Below are 18,197 nucleotides of genomic sequence, written 5' to 3'. Positions count from 1 at the left end.
AGAACACAGTCACAGGTTTCTTTAACCCTCCACCTTCTGTCGCTGTTATCCTTGGTTGGCGACTCGTGACACTGAGCTAAACGCGGAGGCTGCCGGGGGAAGGGTCACTCCCTCTGTCAACAGTTACTATTGATGTCTGGGCTCCTGCCCGCCCACACTGTGGCCTTCAGCCGAATCTAAGCAGTTGGCATGGCGGTTAGCGCCACGCCTTTACAGCACCAGCGATCTGGGCCAGCGTTCCAATCCCGCGCTGTCTGTAAGGAGTTTGTATGTTCTCCCTGTGTCTGCGTAGGCTTTCTTCAGGGACTCAACTTTCCTCCCACTGTTCAAAACGTACAGGGGTTGAAGGTTAATTGGGTGGCACGGGCTCGCTTTTCATCCTTAACCCGTCTCTTCTAGATCTTGACATAGGAGCATAAATAGGCCATTTAGCCCATCAAGTCTACCTCGCCATTCAATCATGAGCTGATCATTTATCCCACTCAGTCCCACTGCCCGACCTTCTCCCCATAACCTTTGATACCCTGGCTAATCAAGAACCTATCAATCTTTGCCTTAAATATACCCAATGATCCAGCCTCCACCACCGCCCATGGCAACAAATTCCACAGATTTACCACCCTCTGGCTGAAGAAATCCCTCCGCATCTCTGTTCTAAGCGATGCCCTTCAACCCAACCTCAGTGGAAAAAGCTTCTTGCATCTAGACATACAGCACAGTAACAGGCCCTTCTGTCCCACAAGCCCGTGCCACCCAATTGACCTACAACCCTGTCTGTTTTGAAGGGTGGGAGGAAACTGAAGCCCCCAGAAGAAATCCATGCAAACAAGGGGAGAAATACTTAGACAGTGGTGGATTTGAACCTGGGTCACTGGCATTGTAGCAGCATTGTGCTAACCACGAGGTTAAATCCAAGGGGTGGAGGACGGAAACCCCCTGCACTTGCGTGTGCAACCTTCCCTGCAACAGATGCCCAATCCTGACTTGGGTGAGAGGTGAAGCTCACCATGACACTTAGAAACTGATAGTGAGTCATTTCCCAGTTGGGTGGGGATGTCATGTGCCAGGAATTCCTGGAAGGCAGGTCTATGGTTCAGACTTGCACGTCCAGAGGCTTGGGTTCAATCTCGAGCTCCAGCAGAGAGAGAGAATGAGAGAGTGTGTGTGTGTGTGTGTGTGTGTGTATTTCACTGTTCTGGCTTCCGCATCCCAAACAGGTAGCTGAGTTCATCAGCCATTGTAACTCAACCCTTAGTCTGTGAGTGAGGGGTAGAATTCAAGGGGAGGGGGAAGTCAAGATTATTTTATTTTATTGTATTATTACAGAAAATTTCCTTTATTCTTCCGAAAGGCAGGCAAAGATTCACCATCAGCAGAAATTGCCCAGCACCCTTACAGTCAAAGAAAGAGAAACCCTCCCCCACCACCAGAGTCACTGGAGTGTCTGTGGATTCGCCTCCAGTCCAAACCATCGGCAACCTGAGCTCCAGATCAACCTCCAACACGATCAAGAACCCTTCAGCACCCTCTCACATCCCGATTCTAATACCTGGTGCCCTTTCAGCCAGACTACAGTAGTCTGCGGTCTCTCTAGACCACAGTCCAGTAGCCCGTCGCCCCCCCCCCCCCCCCCGCCAACTGGTCCGCTGCCGAACACAGACACTGCCTGTGACTCCACTTTCAGGGAATTGTGTATCTGTATTCCCAAGTCCCTCTGTTGTACTGCACTCCTCAGTGCCCGACCGTTTACCATGTCCTTCTTTGGTTGGTCCTTAGTGCAACACCTCACATTTGTCTGCATTAAATTCCATCTGACATTTTTCCATTTGGACCAGATCCCCTCTGCAAGCATTGAAAATGTTATCATCCAGATCCTTGATGTAGATGACAAACAAAATGGTCCCTTCTGTGTGCGCGTGTTCCCTCTGGCCTCTCTCTCTTCTTCCCCCTTGCTCTGACACTGCCTCTGTCTGTCTGTCTGTCTGTCTCTCTCTCTCTCTCTCTCCCTCTCCCTCTCCTGTGTTGCAAGTCAGTGGGCTTTGGAGAGAGAAGCAGATTGATGGAGGCCATTGGGTTTTCTGCCAACCTGATCATTTGTCAGTTTCACACACCCAGGGATAGAACATAGATGACTACAGCCCAGTACAGGCCCTTTGGCCCTCAATATTGTGCTGACCCATTTATTCCTTTTAAAAAAAGTACTAATGTCTCCCTGCCCTGTAACCCTCTATTTTTCTTCCTTCCATGTGCCTGTCCAACAGTCTCTTAAATGCCCCCAGTGTTTCAGCCTCCAGCACCACACCGGCAAGGCATTTCAGACCCCCGCAACTCTCTGTGTATAAAAAAACCTTACCCCTGACGTCTCCCCTAAACTTCCCTCCCTTCACTTTGTACAGATGTCCTCTGGTGTTTGCTGATCCTGCCCTGTCTATGCCTCTCAGAATCTTGTCAACCTCTATTGTCTCCTCTCATCCTACACTCTAAAGAGAAAAGTCCCAGTTGTACTAACCTTGCCTCATGAGACATTTTCCAATCCAGGCAACAACATACAGGTGAATCTCCTCTGCACCCTCTCCATAGCTTCCACATCCTTCCTGTAATGAGGTGACCAGAATTGAACCCAATACTCTAAATGTGGTCTCACCAGAGATTTGTACAGTTCCAACATGACCTCTCTACTCCTGAATTCAATCCCCCTATTAATGAAGCCCATTATCCCATAGATCTTCTTAACTATCCTATCAACCTGTGCAGCGACCTTGAGAGATATATGGATTTGGACCCCAAGATCCCTCTGTTCATCCACACTCTTTAATAACCAACCATTAACCCCTGTTCTCAGCCTTCTGGTTTGTCCTTCCAAAATGCATCACCTCACACTTAACCAGATTGAACTCCATCTGCCACTTTTCCGCCCAACCCTGCAATCTGACTATAATCCTCTTGTAACCTACAACAACCTACAGCTGGTTAAACAGCATTTTTTCCTCCCCACCTGTTTACTTGTCAAGAAAACCCGAGTCATTGCTTCGAGTGTTGACGTGCAGAAATGAACCTCAGGGTGCCACAAAAGAAAACAATGCATCTGGTTCAGTGACCCGTTTTCCTGATCTGGGCCTATGTGGACAGGAAGGGTGGTCGATGGAGATGGATCAGCACAGACATGTTGGGGTGAAGAGCCTAATTCCATGCTGTGTGACTCTACAGCATGTGAACTTTGCTGACCTGTTAATTTTATAAATTTATTTAAAATTAGGCTGAGAGCACAATAAAGGCGCTTTCAGGCCCATTCTGCCCATTTACAGCCTATTAACCTACAACCCCTGGTACATTTTTGGACATATTGAGGGTCACTTTTCCAGCATTGCTTTCCCAATTTTGGGAGCTTTTCCACCCCAAGTGCCTCAGTAAACTACTAGGACCGAGCACCTGCTAATTAATTAATCATTTAGACTCTCTTCCAGCAACCCCCCCCCCCACGCCGTGCCGCAATTGTGTGGGCCTGTCAAGGGAACTGATCCGCAGGTCAGCGAAAGAAGTTCTCCAGCGGTTTTCTGCTCTTCACTGCTGCTCTCCTTTATCGAGAAGCAGGTGTGTTTGTGTGTGTGTGGAGTCTGCCTCAACTCCCTCAGACTGTGTGGGTTCCCCCCACCTCTCAGGTACCCCAGTTTCCTCCCACACTCCACACACCCGCAAGCCCTGTGGTTAAAGTCCCAATGTGTGGGATGTTGACCCAGCACACCGCCCATCTCCACGCCTCCGCAGATGCCGCCCGGCTCGTTCACCCTGCCGCCCGCCCGGGTTGCTTTCCTTCCTCCTGGAGTGTCTGCATGGGGACCCTGTGGCAGCACATGGAGCTGGCAAGGAACGGGAAGAAAGGTGCAAGGCCGATAGCATGAACCTGGAGCTGCAAGCGGGGAGAGTACACAGCCTTGCAGTGGCGAAACAGCAGCCCACTGCTCATGGAGAACAAACACTCCCTCGCCTCACTTCCCCACCTCGAATCGTGGTGCAGTGCAAGCAACTGAAGACCCCCATCCTTTCACACTTGCAAGTGGTCCCAGGAATGAAAATCGACTCAACGCTGGCGTGAAATGACGTCATCTCACGCCAGGGATAGACGTCCTCGACCCTTAGAGCAATCCCCAGCATCTGCAGACACCGGTATTGCAATCAGGCAAGTGTAGAGCATTTTCGGACAGAAATGACCCACGTTTTTGCATGAGTGTAGGAAGATGAAGGAAGAAAAGATTAAAATGAAGGTATAAACTTTGACGTGGCAAAGTTGCAGTGGGGGAGAGAGAGAGGAAATAAATAGCAATAGCGGACAATTTTTAAACAGTGTGGAAAAGTTGGTAGCACTGTTGTGCACAATTTATAAAGACCCTGGGAAAAAGTGATGGTGGACCTGACTTCCCAGAATGCCATGTGGCAGAGAAACCCCTCCATGAATGCTTCGTACATACAGCCCTTTCTGGGAGGGCAGGTCCGCCATTGATTTTTCCCACGGTCTTTATAAATTGTGCACGATGGCGCTAGCAGCTTCCCCACGCTGTCTAAAAACTGCTATTTATTGCTGGCACTTTCCCATGGTCCCTTACAAAGGTTTATATAGGTTGGCTCAACAACAGGGGCTGAAGGGCTCATACTGTGCTGTACATAAAGCTTAATTAGGTTATAATTTTGTTCATATATAAGATCATAATACACTGATCAGGATTTAGGGCAGGTTCACCATCTCTCAATGCGTCACCGCTGGAAGGTGGAACTGTCCTAACCCGGGGGATGGCTCCTTGCGAGTGTGAACGCATGCAGTGTCCCAGTGAGGAGTGGTCAAGTCTGACCAGGAAAAACGCCCATTTCTATCCTGGGACACAAGTGGGACGCAAGTGCGAAAGGGGCTAATCACTGCCTTGCCTCCCGGTGAGTGGACCCACTGCAGTTTCCCCTCGATCCGACCTGCCCGTCACTTGCCACAAACCCATCCCTCCAGGCGCAGCAAGTCACTTGTGTTCGAATGAAAAACAAACTTTTTTTTTAAAAAATTTAAACACCTGCTAATTGTCGCTCACCTAATTTGTGTAAATATTATATATATTGAACCAATCTCTGCCCAGTGGTGGTAACATGGTGAAGTGTGTGTTGTGTTGCAGGAAGATGAACTCCACATTTTTAAAAATCCAACATTTGTTTCTAGAGACTGTATTTATCTGTACCCAATTTTAACTTGTTTTAGTGAAATTTCATTGTAACTAAAACAAAAAAAAATTTACAAAAAAATAGAGGTCGATGTTCTGAACTTTTGACATTTCTTGAGAGGGGAGGGGGGAGAGAAACAGTTTCCGCCAGGCGAGTTTTTAAAAGATAAAAATCATTAAAAAAAAGATTTACGAACTTTCCTGATTCTGAGCCTTCCATCCTTATTCACTTTTCTGGGATTGAGAGGGGATTTTTTAAAAATCACCAGGTTTCCCCAAGGCCGAGGTGAGGTCCTTACCATATAATCTAGTGTAATTGTTGATACCGTGTAAAAGTCGACCCTGCCCGCCTAATTTCCCATCCGAACTCCTGACCGCGGATCCTCGCTCACCCCCCAGTGCCCGCCCATCCTGGCTCCCGATGCCTTGAACAACGCAGGTACTCGTGAGGTCAAAGGTTTAACCCACATAAAATGCGACCCCTCCCCCTTTTTTACCCTAAAAATGGTCCAGAAAATTCGACATCACCCCGAGTATATATGGGATGTATAAAATTGAGGAATCTCAACCGTGGCAACTTGGGGAAAAGAAGTTTGAATTTCTCACTCTCTTGACTGAGATTGGTATTAAATGGCGTTTTTTGTCCTCCTCCTTCTCGACTGTCTGCATCTTCTTCACGAGCTGGAACTGGCATTCCGTAAAGGCACACGGTAAACGCTGGAGGAACGCAGTCATTCAGCGTCCAGAGGACGTTTCGGGCCTGGGCCCTTCTGCAAGAAGCAATGAGTTTTCCAGATTCCAGTCCTGCCTCTTTCCCTTCTCTCAACACCCCCCCCCCCATTCACTAACCTCGAACCTCACTCCCCTCATCACACCTTCCCTCAATTCCTATCCTCATCCCCTCAATCCTCCCTCACTTCTTCCAACTCCCCTCCTATCTCCTTCCCTCTCCTCACCCCCCTCCCTATCTCCCTCTCTTCCCTACCTCCCTCTTCCCTTTCTCCCTCTCTCATCCTCTCCTCCCTCCCCTCCTCTCCCCCTCCCTCTCCTCCTTTCTCCCTCCCTCTCTCTTTCTCACCCCCTCCCTCCCTCTCCTCTCTCACTTCCTCACCTCTCTCCCCTTTTATTTAAACACCCCCCACACAGAACCCATCTTCCTTTTGCTGTTTGGAATTCCATTAAAACTCTGCAACAACAATGTATCATATATGTGGAACGTTGAATGGGTGGGGGGGGGGTGAAGGAGGGAGGGGAAAAAGGGGAGAAAATGACACTATATTCAAGAGGGAAATGTTTGTGTGTATTTTAGTCAGTATGGTTCATAGTGTGAAAAAATTAAAAAAAACTGCAACATCACAGACAAGGAAGACCCCTGGAACGGGGGGAACAGCCAGCAGAGGGACCATCCTGTGCAGGGGCAGACCGAATGATTCCACGGATGGGACTCATCCCACATCCCGGTATGGGTCAAGATGTTCATGTGATGCTGTTCATTTTCTGTTGAATGCACGGGGGGGGGGGGGGGGGGGTCTCCCTATCATTTTACCCCTTGGAAATCCGTGTTCTCTTCGAAGTAAGTTAGGCGAGATAAGTTAGGCATGGGTTAAGGGAGAAAGAGGAGAGGTTTAGGGAGAACATGATTAACGTTACAGTTGGCACAACGTTGTCACAGCGCCAGTGACCTGGGTTCGAATCCCGCGCTGTCTGAGGAGGTTGTGGTTTCTCCCCGTGTCTGCGTGGGTTTCCTCCCACCGTTCAAAACGTACCAGGGTTTAATTGAGTGGCACGAGCTAATGGGCCTTTTACCACGCTGTCTCTAAATTTAAATTTTTAAAAATCAGGGAGAACCTATTCACACAGTGAGTGGTGAGGGCATGGAACGAACTGATGCGGGTTCAGTTTTGATATTTTAGAAAAATTTGGACAGGTTTGGGAGGGCTATGGGCTGGGTGCAATTCATTGGGACTGGGCAGAATTACGGTGCAGCACAGACGAAGGACCGAAAGGTAGTGGACACAGCCCAGGGCATCACGGGCAAAACCCTCCCCACTGTTGAGAACGTCGAAGAGCAGCAGCGATCATCAAGGATCCACCCCACTCAGCACCCGCTCTGTTCTCGCTGCCGCCGTCAGGAAAGCGGTCTCAGGGCCACAAGTCATGCACCACCAGGTCCAGGAGCAGCTGCTTCCCCCTCCACCATCAGACTCCTCAACATGTAAAACACGAAAGTCTGCAGTCACCGTGAATGAAGTAAAAAACACTGGAGAAGCTGAGCTGGTCAAAACCGTGTACTTTATACAGCAAAGTTGAAGATACAAAACTGACAATTCGGGCTTGAGCCCTTCAAGGAAAAATGTCCATAGGTGTCCAGACAAAAGGGGGAGGAGGGAAACGGAGGGTCTGTGAATAGACACTCAAATCAGGGACTCGTATAAGGACTCTTGCACTATCGATTTATTTTTCTGTCAGTTTGTTCCCATTCTTTTATTTGTTTACATGTATTCGCTTTGTACAATTTTGTTTTCACGCTACCGATGTGGTAATTCTGCCTCGCCCACAGGAAAAGGTATATATTACTCTGGAAATAAATTGGAAATGTTACCTGCCGCTTCTCAGCCCAGCCCGACTGGGCCTGAGGAACCCCTGAGCTAATGTTCCTGGGAATCAGAGCTGTTGGTCCGACCACAACCCCGGAGCCACGGTCCCATTGAACCCCACGCCAGGACCTGGGGTTGTTTCTCGCCCACAGTCCAGCGGAGACATAGCGCTTCGCCCCCCCCCCCCTCCCCCCCCCAAAACCACCACAACGCAAGGTCCGACCGCCTGCTGTCGACTTCCTACAGGCTTTAACGCGTTATATGCTGGCTGGAGGAAGTATCGAAGATGCCCTGGAACACCGAATCCCTGCAGCTACACAGGGGGTTCCCAAGACGCTCACAGCCTGGGCTGCTTGACAAGGAGAGAAAGTGGGGGAACGGCCCCTGCAGAGGAGCGGAGCCAGCAGCGCACGCCGGCGTCGGGTTCTCCTCGCTCAGGCCGGCCCACACTGCGGCAGAGCGCTGCCGACCTCGGGCAAGGAGGAGGGCCCTCTACAAGGGAGCGGCCGCAGAGCTCGGGAAGCCAGGAGAGAGCTCCGGTCTGCCCCAGAGGCGGGGTGTCTGTCCAGGCACTCTGGCAGGGATGGGGAGGGGGGAGGGGGAGGGGGGAGGGGGGAGGGGGAGGGGGAGAGGGGGAGGGGGAGGGGGAGGGGGGAGGGGGAGGGGGAGGGGGGGAGGGGGAGGGGGAGGGGGGAGGGGGGGAAGCAAGATGGGGAAGAGAGGCCGGAGAGGGTCCCCGACGAGGGACCTCGTCCAGGAGCCAAGCCAGAACAGAGCTGGAGCAGGCAGAGAACACATTAAAGACACATCTCACCGACTCTCACTTGTCAGGAAGGCACAACAGTGACTGCATTTCCTGACACAGGCAAGGATACCAATCGGGTTTAGTGGAAATATCTCCACGGCATGCTCAGCTCCAAACGTACTCAAAGCACAGTGCAGGCCCTTTGGCCCTCAATGTTGTGCTGACCCATATATTCCTAAAAAAATTACAAAACCATCTCTACCCCGTAACCCTCTATTTTTCTTCAAACCATATACCTTGTCTAAAATTCTCTTAAATGCTCCCAATGTTCCAGCCTCCACCACCATCCCTGGTAAGGCATTCCAGGCATCAAAAAAATTACCTCTGACGTCTCCCCTAAACTTCCCTCCCTTTGCTTTGTACAGACGTCCTCTGGTGTTTGCTGATCCTTCCTGGGGAAACAGGCACTGGCCGTCCACCCTGTCTAGGCCTCTCAGGATCTTGTCAGCCTCTCTTAAGTCTCTCATCCTTCTGTACTCCAGAGAATAGTCCCAGCTTTGCTAACCTTGCCTCATAAGACTTGTTTCCCAATCCAGGCAACAACATACAGGTGAATCTCCTCTGCCCCCTCTCCATAGCTTCCACATCCTTCCTAATGAGGTGACTAAAACTGAACACAATGCTCTAACTGTGGTCTCACCAGAGATTTGTAGAGTTGCAACACAAAGATGGGATCTCTTTTGGAAAATCTATATATCACACAATGTTCCATGCACGGTTCTGGTTGCCCTGCTGTTAGAAAAGCTCTCGCGAATCTAGAAAGGGTACAGAAAAGATTTGAGGTTACTGCGACTGGTAGCTTGAATTATCAGGATAGGCTGTGACCTTTCTTGAATGTTGGAGGGGACCTCATCAAGTTAAAGTTTCTCAAAAGACCATTAGATATAGGAGTAGAAGGAGGCCACTAAGCCCCTCAAGTCTGCTCTGCCATTCCATCATGAGCTGATCCGTTCTCCCACTCAGCCCCACTCTCTGGCCTTCTCCCATCACCTCTTCAGATACCTGTCGATCTCTGCCTTAAATACACCCAATGACTTTAAGATACCTATCAGATTTTTATCAAACAAGGGAAAAACCAGATTGGACCAGATTAGAGCTAGATAAACTAGGGGAGAAGGTACCTGAACATATAATATATAAGTGGGATGAAAAGCTGGTGCAACATAGGAATTCACCAGTACTGCACCATCTGCTCAACATTTGGAAGAAGATTCACGTAGAAAGGAAAAAACAAATGACCAACTACCAAAATTAATATTGACACAAAATCAACTAATCCCTTTCACAATAGATAACCTTTCCTTTAGAAAATGGGAGAAAAAAGGGATCAAAAGAATAGAAATTTGTTTTTTTGAGAAATAATTTATTATCTTTTGAACAAATGAAGTACAAATATGGTATAACTCATGGTACAATGTTTGCATACCACCAACTGAACACCTACTTGAAGGACAAATTGGGAAGCCGGCTGAGGTTACCAGAAGGAAGGAGTTTTCAATATGTGATTACAGACACAATGATAATTAAAAGATTTATAACAAACATGTACATCAAACTGCAAGAGAAAGAGAATGATGAAATAAGCTGTAAACCCAAATAAAAGTAGGAACAAAATCTAAACATAAAGATAAAAAATGAAACATGGGAAAAGCTATGCTTCGGGACTATGAGAAATACAATACATTTAAATTTACCCAATGGGGATTTAGAGATAATTCTGAATAATTCAACCAATACCTTAAGTAACTAATATTAATTGCCCAATAATAAATTCTAAAGTTGGGTAAAGCCAATCCTCCCTCCAGTTTAGATTTCTGTAAATATTTTTTTCCCAATCTAGGATTCTTGTTTTGCCAGATATATGAAGACAATTTAGAATCGACCTTATCAAAAAAAGATTTAGGAACAAAAATAGGTATAGCTTGGAATATATATAAAAATTTAGGTAAGATCATCATCTTAATAGCATTAATTCGGCCTATCATGGATAGGGATAATGGTGACCAATTGGTAAGTAAACTACCGATCAGGTCCAATAGAGGGAAAAAATTAGTCCTAAACAAATCTTTATGTTTTTTAGTAATCTTAATCCCTAAATATATAAAATAGTCTCTAGCTATTTTAAAAGGCAAACTATCATAAATAGGAACCCATCCATTAAAAGGGAATAATTCACTTTTATTTAAGTTCAGTTTATATCCCAAAAAATTACTAAATTGGGCTAATAAAGATAAAACTGCAGGAATAGAATTTTCAGGATTGGAAATATATAGCAATAAATCATCTGCATAAAGTGATACTTTATGAATATCCCTGCAACGAATAATACCAGTAATATTGGGTGCTTCTCTGATAGCAATTGCCAAAGGTTCTAAAGCTAAGTTAAATAATAAAGGGCTAAGGGGGCACCCTTGCCTTGTGCCCCAAAATAATCGAAAATATGGGTATTAGTAAAAACCGAGGCAACTGGGGAATTATAAAGAAGTTTAATCCAAGATATAAATATTGGACTAAAATTAAATTTTTCAAGAACTGTAAATAAATAAGGCCATTCTACTCTATCGAAGGCCTTCTCAGCATCTGAGGACTTATGTGAAGGGGTGTAAATAATATTCATCAATCTTCTAATATTAAAGGAGGAATAATGATTTTTAATGAATCCAGTCTGGTCTTCAGAGATAATATATGGTAATATCTTCTCTAGCCTTGTCGCTAGAATTTTAGAAAAGATCTTAGAATCAACATTCAACAAAGAAATTGGTCTATAAGAAGAACATTCGGTCGGGTCTTTATTTTTTTTCAAGATTAGAGAAATCGTAGCTCTGTAAAATGATTGTGGTAGTTTATCCAATGAAATAGATTCATCAAACATCTTAATAAGCCAGGGAGAGAGAGTAGAAGAAAAAGCTTTATAAAATTCCACAGAATATCCATCGGGACCTGGTGCTTTCCCCGAGTTCAGGGAGGAAATAGTATTATTGATCTCAGAATCTGTAATGGGTTTACTTAATTCTAAGTTATCTTGAGGTAATACTTTTGGGAGTTTCAAATGTTCTAAAAAATTAAACATATTACTAAGGTCTTGAGTGGATTCTGAACTATATAAGGATGTATAAAAATTTTGGAAAGATTGATTTATCTCTTCCTGGTTAACAGTCAGTTCTCGATTCTGTTTGCGAATCTCCACAATTTGGCGTCTAACTGAAATATTCTTCAGTTGATTAGCCAACAGTTTACCCGATTTCCCCATTGGGTAAATTTAGAAATTAAACTGGTACAAAATTTCTCAATTAGTTCTATTTTGGGAGCTGCTCTCCCTTTTACTCTTACTAAACTATATAAACTAATTGATAATCCAATGGCTAAACATACACTACGTATATGGTTTCAATTCCGGAGATTTTTTGGCCTAAGTCATTTTATCTTGGAAACCCCTATTGTACTAAATTTCTTTTTTCATCCCTCTCTAATTGATCAAGCTTATTTACTCTGGAAAGTTAAAGGTATAACATGCTTTTCGGATTTATTCTTGGATAACTCTTTCTTGTCATTTGAACAATTATCCATGAAATATGATTTACCTAGATCTCATTTCTTTCGATATTTGCAGATTAGGAGTTTCTTAGTTTCGACTTTACCCTCTTTTCCCAATCGGGAGACTACGACTGTTTTAGAGGATATACTATATTCAAAATTCCCTCCAAAAGGTGTGATATCTAAATTATATAATATAATTACAAAAATAAATTCTGGGACTTTTAGAAAGTTTAAAAATGATTGGGAAAGAGAACTCAACCTTCATATTTCCAATGAAAATTGGAATAAAATTCTGCGACTGGTAAACTCCTCTTCTCTATGTGCAAAACATTCACTGATACAGTTTAAAGTTGTTCATAGAGCTCGTATGTCTAAAGATAAACTCCATCGCTTTTATTTTCATATCGATCCTATATGTGATAAATGTCAATTGGAAATAGCTTCCCTTACACATATGTTTTGGTCCTGTCCCTCTTTACAGAATTATTGGAAGGAAATTTTTTCCATTATATCTACCGTTTTGAATATTGATTTACAACCACATCCCATTACTGCAATTTTTGGATTACCTATGATAGATTTGACTTATTTATCTCTTCCTGCGGATCGTATGATTGCTTTTCTTACACTAATGGCTAGAAGATCTATACTATTGAATTGGAAAGAGGTTAATCCTCCCACTGTTTTCCAATGGTTTACCCAAACTATACTATGTTTAAATTTAGAGAAAATTAGAAACTCTGTCTATGAATCCCCTTCTAAGTTTGAGTTAACCTGGCGACCATTTATTCAATATTTTCATTTGTGGTGAGTTGATCTGGCTCTGTTTTCTTTTTATGATTATGTATGATAATTGGGCTGTTAGATGAGATCGGAGTGATCGGCGTGGTTTAGCTATATCGGTAGGTATTTTTTTAAAAGTTTTTAATTCAGATTTGTTTTTTCTTCCTTTTTGGGGTTTTTTTTCTCTCTTTTTTCATATATTTTTATTAATTATATCATTTTTTTAGAGATAGTTCATACTCTAAACTGATCTAAAAAATTTTTTTATGATATATTTTTATTCTGCAATATTATTGTTTAATATCTCTGTATTAATTCATTATTTACTATGTATTTTTCATATCTATTTGAACTGTATGTGTTTATAAATTATAATAATAATAAAAAGATTGGAAAAGAAAGAGAAATACAATACACATGAGGTTACGCATGATACAATATAATTGGTTACACAGGCTATACACCATGCCCCAAAAGTTAAATAAATGGGACCCAACAGTATCAAATAGATGTTTTTGCTGTAAGAAGGAAACGGGAACAACAGTACATGCAATTTGGGCATGTGAGAAAGTGGAAAAGTTTTGGGAAGATCTAAATCAGGTATTAAATAAAATCACAAAAAGCAACATACAAAAAAGTCCAGAGATCTTTCTTCTAAGTAATGTAAGAAGTAAAGAACTTGGCCTCGATTTGGATGAAGCACAAAAAAGATTTATTATGATAGCCTGAGCTGTAGCAAAAAAATGTATAATGTCAACCTGGAAATCAGAAGAGAGCCTGAGAGTACAGCAATGGTACATAGAAATGAATAAATGTATTCCATTGCAAAAAATAACATATAACTTAAGAAATAACATCACAGTATTCAAACAAATTTGGGAACCGTACATGGAACACATCAGAGAGGGCCTACTGCGGACCTCCACCCCCTAAAATGACAGAATGAGAAGACGAAATTAACAAACCCAGTGTGTAAAAGTAGATGACACAATTTTCTTGTTTATTTTCATTGTGTGATGACATTGTTTAATGGGTTTAATGTATATATATGTTGAACGTTTAGTGGGTAGGGAAGGGGGTGGGAAGGAGGGAGGGAAGGGAGGGGGGGAAAAGGGGAGAAAATGCCACTGTGTATATTCAAGAGGGAAATGTTTGTGTGTATTTTGGTTAATATGAAATAGTGTGAAAAATAAAATACACCCAATGACCTGTACTCCACAGCCACCTGTAGTAGCAAACCCCCGAAGGTTCACCACTCTCTGGTGAAATAAATTCCTCTGCATCTCTGTTTTAAATGGGCGCCCTTCAATCCTGAAGTTGGGAAACAACTTTGCCACATCTATTCTGTTCAAACCTTTCAACATTCAAAATGTTGGTTCCCCAATCAACTTTCTGAACTCCAAGGAGTCTTGTCCAAGAGCCGTCAAACGTTCCTCATGTGCTCATCCTTTCATTCCAGGAATTATTCTTGTGAATCTTCTCTGAACCCTCTCCACTGCCAGGACATCCTTCCTTAAATAAGGAGCCCAAAACTGTCCTCACACTCCAAGTGAGGCCTCACTAGTGCCTTCTAAAGCCTGAAATGACTCATCTGACAGTGCAATATAAAGCCAGACAAAACAGTTTCTCTGCACGTACACACAGCACATAATCACATCCATACATAAAATATCAAATAAATTTGCATAAATATTCTGGAATAATTTACTCTGTCCCTAGGAATATAGAGGTTTATCAGATTATGAGGGGGCAGAGACAAGGTACAAGATGTACCCACACACATGTGCACACACACACAGGCACGCACACAAACACCACATATATACACACACATACCACATACACCACACACTCACAGACACGCACACACACCATCCACACACAAACACACACACACCACTCACAGACATGCACACTCAGACTCGCACAACACACCACACAGAAAGACAGACGCAAACACACCACACACACTCAGACACGCACAACACACCACACACAGTAACACAAACACACCACACACAGACACGCACACCACACACTCAGACACACACAACACACCACACACAGACACAAACACACAATAATTATATAAAGATATAATTTAAAAGAAATCGGAATATTTTGGAACTATTTACTGGGCCGCAGGACACTGGGTACTTTACAGCAATGATCTACTGTCCAAGTGCAGCCTTCTATCTGTCCACAGCATGCATGTCAAACTCTGGCCCGATATGATTATATTTGGCCCGCAAGATCATATTAAATATATATTAGAGTTGGCCCGCTGGCCGCCACGCCAGTATGGCGCATGCACAGTAATACAACAAATCCCAGAATGCATTGGCGTCAGCCTGCTAATCGCCCCCACCTCCTCTGTTTACGTTGCAGGGTCTCACCATGGTCTCTGGTTTTGGGGCCTGGCCGGTGTCAGGGGAAGCCAAGGCCGCTTCCCAGCGCCCGGAACCGGAGGCCTCGGGCCTGACCTCGCCAGGACCGTTGCCCACTCCCCCTTCCTGCCGCAGGCCGATCCGTGACTCACGGTGACGGGGCCGCTGATCCGCCGAGATGCCGCCCTGCAGCGAGAGCCGATGCCCCCGCACTGTCGTTGTCCAACCCGATCGCCCGCAAACCCCGCCCTCCCGCACACAGGCCTGAGTAAGTATTATGAACTTTAATCTCAGGATAAAATGGTCTTCCAAAAGTTTCATGTCAGTGATAAATATATGCCTGGTTAAAAATGGTCCTGCACCTGGATACAAGCTCATTAGGCATAAAACTTGAAAAGTGTTTAAATCAAAGGATATCTGTACCAATGGAAAAAGGGCATGGCAAATAACCCTTCTAGAGGTCATGCCCACAATCAGTCACCCATTTGATTGTTTCAGGAATCATGTTATTCTCCCACATTCTCAATAGCCCTCAGATTTTACTATTCGACAGCACACTAGCAACATTTGACAAATCCTCTATAGAGAAATATTATTTATTGAATATTTTATTTCTCATTTGTTAATGCTTCTGGAAAGAGTTTATCCAAAACTATTATTAAACATTTATTTTAATAAGAAAAAGTTTAACATTACATATGTTGAAAGAAGAGAAAACATGCAGATGTTGTTGAAAATTTTCAATAAATATTTAGTTTGGCCCTCGACTTCGTCCAAGTTTTTAATTTTGGCCCTCCGTGAATTTGCGTTTGACACCCCTGGTCCACAGCATCGTCATGGGGATGGGGTGAGTTTTATTTAACTCCAGCCCCTTTTACAGTGTTTGAAAGCCGGGTTTTATCCATCTTTCGCCCTCTGTGTGAAAGTATCGAAGGAGGATTGGAGTGGGGGTGGGCCAGGAAGGTAGTGTCGGAGGTGAAGTACACGTCCCGCCTCTTTTGCCAGCTTGCTGTGTAAAACGTCCCGGCTTTTCTTGTCTGATGTGTCGTGTAACCTGGCTTTCCAGTGTGAAAAGGGTTTGAGGCTGTGGGCCAGATCATTGCAGAGCAGAGGAGCAAGGTTTAATCAAATCGCTGCTTCAGGATCGAAGAATATTAAAACCTAAAGGTGGAGGGAGTGAGGAGGGGGGTTAAGAGGGGGAGAGAGAAGAGAGGTAAGGGAGGGGAAGGAGAGAGGCAGTGAAGAGGAGGGAAAGGATGCAAGGGAGAGGAGGAGAGAAGCAGAGGTGGGTTCTCTCCACGCCAATCTGTGCAGCCGGCTTACCCCCGATCCAAGCCAAGCAGTGAGGAGAGCAAGTCCGGGCAATGGAAGCATCCAGGAAGTGTTGTAATGACTGAAGCAGCTGTGGAACATTCTGGAACTCATGTCCTGGGGCACTGAGCCAGAGGCTCTGAGAGTTTGGAACTGGAAACTGCTTCTTTAAACCTCCCACACTTGGTCGGAACTTTCCAGAAAGTTGCTGATGTCGACTGACTGAGGTTTAGTTGCCGCAGCATGCTGGGGACAGACCCGTCTCACCCTGCCCCACACACCGGGGAAAGACCCGTCTACTCCTGCCCCACACACCGGGGAGTGACCCGTCTCCCCCTGCCCCACACACCGGGGAGTGACCCGTCTTCCCCTCCCCTACACACCGGGGACAGACCCGTCTTCCCCTGCCGCACGCACCGGGGACAGACCCGTCTCCCCCTGCCCCACGCATCGGGGACAGACCCGTCTCCCTCTCCCCTACACACCGGGGAGAGATCCTGCCCCACACACCGGGGACAGACCCGTCTCCCCCTGCCCCCCCACACCGGGGACAGACCCGTCTCCCCCCTGCCCCCCACACCGGGGACACCCGTCTCCCCCTGCCCCCCACACCGGGGACAGACCCGTCTCCCCCCTGCCCCCCACACCGGGGACACCCGTCTCCCCCTGCCCCACACACCGTGGAGTGACCCGTCTTCCCCTCCCCTACACACCGGGGACAGACTCGTCTCCCCCTGCCCCATGCACCGGGGACAAACCGGTGAGAGATCCTGCCCCTCCCACCGGGGAAGCATTACAACAGGAGGAGATGGTGCTGAGGAATGAGGGAGCAGAAGGTGAAATATGTGAATGAGGGGGGGAGCTAAATAACGGAGGGAGTGGAGGGTAGGGGTAAAGAGGAGCTGGGGAGAGGAGGACAATGAAAGGGGAAGTACATGAGAGAGGACTGAAGGAGTGGTGGTCCATAGCACCGGTCTCATCCCCAGTATGCCGGGAACGTGGGGTGGGTGGGTGGGGGGGGGGGCCGCAGCTAATGAGGCCAAAGCAGGATCCAAGGAGGGGATGTTGTGCTCAAACATTGGCGGTCGGTCTCCGCTGCCTCCAGAGGGGAGGGATGTCCATGCAGGAGTGAACATCTCCCTGCTACCCACTCCATCAACCCATGAATTGAGAATCAGTCCAGAGATTCCTTTGGCGTGCTATCCAGACAGGTTAACCCACCTTCAGTGCAGCTGGAAGTGCGAATATTAGATAATGCAACGTGCACTGCCCCTCCCACGGCATAGAGGGCACCCTTTTCCTTCCCCCCACGGCGTGGAGTGCCCTCTCCTCTCCCCCTCCGACCCTTCCCCTCTCCCCATTGCGGGTCTGCCATGCGCTGATTGGACGTGTAACCATGAACTGTTTGGCAGGGCAGTAGGAATTCTGTGCGCCGATTGGTCGAGTTGCGGGACCACCTTGCGTTAATTGGCCAGTCTTTTAGACTGTGATGCGTTGATTGGTTGAACTGTCGGAAGGCCGGGTGATGATTGGCTACAGTGTCGGACGGACAGGTACGGATTGACCAGACTGTCGGATC

The sequence above is a fragment of the Narcine bancroftii genome, chromosome 2 (assembly GCF_036971445.1).
Source record: "Narcine bancroftii isolate sNarBan1 chromosome 2, sNarBan1.hap1, whole genome shotgun sequence".
Taxonomy (NCBI): domain Eukaryota; kingdom Metazoa; phylum Chordata; class Chondrichthyes; order Torpediniformes; family Narcinidae; genus Narcine; species Narcine bancroftii.
The sequence above is the reverse complement of the archived record's forward strand: the minus strand, read 5'-3'. Positions refer to the sequence as shown.